This window comes from Engystomops pustulosus, chromosome 5 (assembly GCF_040894005.1).
Source record: "Engystomops pustulosus chromosome 5, aEngPut4.maternal, whole genome shotgun sequence".
Classification (NCBI taxonomy): Eukaryota; Metazoa; Chordata; class Amphibia; order Anura; family Leptodactylidae; genus Engystomops; species Engystomops pustulosus.
The window spans coordinates 170,869,145-170,875,144 of record NC_092415.1 but is presented as its reverse complement, the minus strand read 5'-3'; positions in this window follow the sequence as shown (position 1 = coordinate 170,875,144).

Sequence of the window (6,000 nt, the reverse complement as noted above, 5' to 3'; positions counted from 1 at the left end):
CATGTGTCATTATTAAAGTAAATGAAAAAATCTATGTAACTCATGATGTAGTTCAATTCTGAACAAAGTAGGGTATATGTAGTTCCCTAAAGATTTAATCCTTCGCCAGTGGAGCAATATGTAAGGCAAATGAAACATCTGGATGTAATGTCAGACGTTTGCCTTGTTGACACAGCTGTAAATGCATTTTTGATGAACTTGAGCTTTGCTATAAATAGCTGGAGTTCTCTGCGAGTGGCTTGAAAAAAACTTTCCTGGTCACAATAAAGATGAGAGATTGTGAAAAGATATACCGGGATTTATCGTATGTAGTTCTTGTGGCCCAGTTTGATTCTGATGGCAAGATTCAAGTTTCTTGGTGTCACAAATCTATGTTCTCCCTAATCTTCCCCCCTTTATCCCATGATACAGGATCTGTATTTTGGTGTTTTTGTAGACCACCAGTCAGTTAGCCTTTTGTAGCAGTCCTAGTATTGGTGAAGCTTGGTCAAGAAACAGCAATGCAGAGCACAAAGGGAATAATCAGGAACATAGTCTAGGTCCAGGATGAGGTCAGGGCAGGTAAAATATATGCATAAATGGGAATGCAGGCAAAAGCTTAAAGGAAATCTACCATCAAAATCCACCATGATAAACCAGAGACACTTACTCATAGATCCAGGCACTGTGACTGTGGCAGTCTTATTTTTGCTATTCATAGTCTCCTTCCTTCTAAAATATTTTTTATAATTATGCTAATGAACCAGAAGGGCTCCTGGGGTTGTTACCAGAGTCCCTCGGTGTCATAGCTTCACACACTGTTACACTGCCCCCCTGCTCCCACAGCACTTCCCCTCTCCCTCTCCCTATTGTACTCTCACTGCAGCCGTGAAAGTTTCAGGACATGCTTTTTTGCACAATGTAACAACCCCAGAGCCATTCTGACTCATTAGCACAATTTTAAAAGTTGATTTAGAACGAAGGAGGCGGCCATGGATAAAACAATCTAAGAAGATCACTACACCGTGTCTGGATGTCCCACAGTGCCCCTGGTTGATTTTGATGATCTTAGATGTTCTTTAAGTCAAGCAGCAGATGGTCATAGTCAAAAATGAGCCAAACTTATTAGACAGAACATCAGAATATGACAGACAGGGCAGTCTTTGTAAGAATCAGAAAAGGCTTAAAACTTCAATTACTGAAATACCTCTCAGTGGGGAAAGGTACTTTATATTACCAGGGGTCAATGGGGATCGAATACTAGGATCACTTTGCACGTGCCTGTACTTGACCTTTAAGAGTAAGTCATGTAAAATAAACAAAAGATAAAAAAAAAACAAATATTTATAATAAAAATAAAGAATATTTTTAGCTATGTGAAAGAAAGGAAAAACTTTTTGAAATAGTATGTTGCATTTAACGTCTTCCTGATGTAAAAGAAAAAAATATTACAAATAAAATAAAGCCTTATGTGTTACCAAAAGAAGATCCGAACTATAAAAATACAATGTTATTTATGCCCCACAATCAACGTCTTAAGAATTGACCCTGCCTTCTCCAAAAGAGGAACAAAAAGTGCTCAAAATGAGCATGTAACCAAGAATAATACCAATAAATGCAATCAATAAAAAAAACTTTTTTAAAAGCCATAAAACATAACAAAAAACGAAATTCTAGATTATTATTTAGAATAAACCAGATTATTCCATAATCCATATAACTTTAAGTATAAAATTACCAATCATTTATATTATACAGTAAAAATAAAACACAATCAAACTGCAGATTTTTCCTCTTTGAAACAGTTAGTGATAAAACATACATGAAAATAACATCTCCTATTCATGTGTTAGGATCTCTTATAGCCATGTGTTAGGATCCCTTATAGCCATGTGTTAGGATCCCTTATATCCATGGTATATTTATTGGAAGATAAAGAGTCAGAATAACGAGAACAAAGCTTCCAATACTATTCCATATTAAGGAAATCAATTTTAGCAAAGTGACTTCCATCGTATTTCATATTTCATGCACAGAGCTCTACAGCAGCGGCCAAACTATAGGCATACTGGATAATAAAAGTGCAATAATATAAACCAGCAAGAAGCTGGACTGATATAAACCCATTTAATGCCAAGAACCAGATCTGACATTTAAGATTATTAATCTATAAACACAGAATAAATTCCTCTTCATCTTGGAGATCATGTTGCCTCTTACGGAAAAAAACATATGTTTTTCATTGTGGTTCTAAAACAGGATCGCACTGATTCCATTACATTCCATTGACAATGAGAAGATAACTAATACTGGACTCTAGGTCATAATTGTAGAAGTATTTAACCCCTTAACCACCCGGCCCTTTTTCGTTTATGGGTTTTCATTTTTCATTCTCCATCTACAAAAATCTATATTATAGTTTTCCATGTATGAGGGCTATTTTTCTAGTTTTTTAACAGTTATTATATTTTTATAGATCCGACGTTTTTGGATGGGACATTACCTAACACGGTTATGATTTTTACCATTTATATATATATCAGTTCCAGGGAAAGACTGTTATTGTTTTTTAGGTTTTTTTTTAATTTACTGAATTACATTTTTTTTACTATTTTATAAGACCCCTATGGGTGCTTTAACCCTAGGTTGTCTGATTTATTCTCCCATTTACTGCCATACTACAGTATGGCAGTTTATGGGGATCTTGCTGATCATCTATTACAATGTGCCACTGGCACATTGTAAAAAATGTTTAGAAACTATACAGCCTTGGATCTTACAAAGATCGTCCCTCCACAATGACGTAATGGGGTGATTACCCGGGGCGATCAAAGTGCCCGGGGTGATCAAAGGGTTAACACTCACAATCAGGGCTAGTGCCACCTTGTATGAAGAGGGCTTAACCCTTGATCCCACTCCAGATACCCGCAGGCAACGTGTGACATACAAATACGTCACATGACAATGGTTCTGTTAGAAGATATGGCGATTTGTTTCAACTTGAATAAAATAGAACGACATATCCAGTATGATATGAGCAATTTGGGCAGAAGACGGGTCACCTTGAACAACCACAAAGCTTAAAGGGATTGGCTACTTTTCAATGAATCTGTTCCAATGGATACATCACTGCATGTATATGTACCTGTGTCTTTGCCTGCATTTCCCTGTTCTCACCATTCTTCAATCTGCACATACAGTATACACAACCTCCTCCCACTGCATCCCTCTCACTAACAGGCACAAGAAGAGGGAAGGGGAGGGAGCAGGATGAGTCATAATCTCCGGCTGCAGGCCCCTCCTATTCACCAGTGCTCAGACATATAAACAAAATATCATGGAAAGTTTGCACAAGGCATTAAACGAATTAGCAAGAACGCCAAATCGCTTGATGAACATTCAGGGATTATTATAAAGGCACATAGGTAACTTATGTAAAAGAGTGACTAATTCCTTTAATAGGGTTATCAAATAAAGATAATAAAGAGAGGGACCACCAGCCATGAAATCCTCATACATGTTTTCCTGCTCTAAACACATATGTATACAAGAGCCCTTTCAGTACTCAACCTGCAGAATGCAAAGCGGACAGAAGGGGAACCCCAACTTTGCCATAAAAAAATGAGACTTGTTTTCATACAGCCCATGGCACATGCAAGTCTCAAAGTCCCATGTTCCCTTACATTATATGGGAGCCAATAATTCTTAACCAATGTATATGAAGCCCAAATGCTGCCACCTACAATCTCAATAATTCTGTATATTGCCCGAATATAGCACTTTGGTGACAAAGTTTACCACAATTTGGAGTTTGTGCAGAGCCATAATACAAATAAATTAGAATTTAGCGGAATTATTATTCCTATGTTGAGAATTACATTCTGCCAAGAACTTCGATGTAAAAATATAATTGCAATTGTTTTCCATGTAATTTTCCACCCGAGAAAGAACTGCTTCCAGTTTTGGCAGAACTTCAACATTTCCTTTCCCAGGGCACAGCATTCTGTTTAGTCACACATTACATTGGCTTGGACCAATATGTTATGTGTATTTTGGAGCAACTATATAGTTTATGCTGGAGTAACCTGTAGTTTTCCCCACTAGAAACAACATCCTATTATCCATATTATTCAGAAATTTTTGTAAATTGTGAGAGTGTGTTCAAAGTTGTGGACTTTTGGGATTTATGTCAGGAGAAACAGAAAAAAAAATTATAGAATTAGCAAAAATTGCTAGAAGCGATAGATCGAATGACCTTGGGTGTTGGCCAGGTGGGCTTCCCCCTTGCTGCCAATCACAGGGGCTTTACTTCTGATGTCTAAGATGACTCTATGATACACTATTAATGGACTAACCTGTTGCAAAGTGTAGTACATCTCATTGTTATAAACATTTATAGGTAGCCTACAAAGTATACATTCTTTGTGTATTCTTTTTAGACAACTAGCAGTTGTAAAATGAGTATTCACTGCTGTTACACATCTTTGTGTTGAACGTATCTTCTGTGGCAAAGTAGCAGACATTGGACAGGTATTTACTGCAATTATGCACATTATTTTTCTCTGTCAATTCTAAATAACATCATAGTTTCTCATCCCTTACCCACCCTTCCCCTCCCTATTTATATCTCTATTTGCTGAACTTTAACCAAAGAATCATCTCCAGCTCCATGGTACTAAACTGTTTGAAAAAAAAAGTGTTAAATAGGAAACATTCAAAATCTGTCAGTAGCAATGCGGGTGGTTGTAGTAAAAAAGGATCAGTAGTAGAAGCTCTGTAGACGGGGTCGGCTCCAGGTTTCAGTAGGCCCCTTTGCCCCTCAGCAGCCTAAAAATTCAAAAACAAAAAAGCAGTTTCCTCTTCCCTAAAATACTTCCTATTTTATCATATCAATCAGCCCCATCATGGTTATTTTATATAAAGCCCACCTCACCCTCTATGGATTCCTTATGTACAGCATTATGAGGGCCCCCCCAGCAGCTCTGGGCCCCGGCACTTGCCCAGGTATGTCAAGTGCTGGTGTCGGCTCTGCCTGTAGACAGAAGATGATGACCAGTAGTAGTAATGTCAGCATTTTCCGCTATCGCAACTGGGCGTATCACTGTGGAGGAAGTGGATAATAATTTTGACATGATCATAATATTTATCTCAGTGACTCCTAGTAAAGTGTTTTATTTCTGCCTAAGAGTCAGGACCCTGGAAAATTCCCTTTTGGTTCATATATTTGATAAGAGAAGTGTTAGGACTTGATGTAATAGAAGACAAGGCTGAGGGAGAGGAGGATGCGGCGCTGATGATTTAGACAAATTGCTAAAAGCAGATACAAAGGGATAAAAAAAATACACAAATAATTTTTCTTTCATAAAATGTGTAAAGTTTATTACCATCCGCAATATTGATTTATACAATGTGGTTAATAGTTTAGTTACTCTTTAAATGTTCATCTTTTTCATTTTACTTGGGATCAAGACTGACTATTAAAATGTGTTTCCTATAAACGGATATTAAAGAAACCAATTAATCCCAATTATCCCAATTTATTCCATAATGACATTAAAGTTGTTGGACTTGTGTAGGTTTTCTGTCTGGAGGATCTAAAGTTACGTCTATCGTATTGTGTAAATAAGATTGAACTGTTCTTTACTGGAGATACAAAATGAGTCTATACTTAGACATTCTGGTAGAAATTACAGCTCTTACAATGTTACAGGTGTGGCATGTCTCGTCTAGAATTTCCTAGAATAGTTTCTAATTTTTGACCTCGAGGCAGAATCTGTATCCGGAGACATAGATCATCATCAAAGGCAGAGGAAAAAAAATTATTTATGTTTATTTTCAGTCAAGTTCTGTTTCTATTAAGCTGCGTACACATCTGAGAACAGCATTTTAATGTACTAGACAATATTTGTAATACTCATACACTATAATCTGGAACCAATTAAGAGATATGTCTATGTACAGTCAGTCTCAGTCATGAAAACAAGTAAAAAAAAAAAAAAAAAAAAAAGGGGGGGGGGGGGT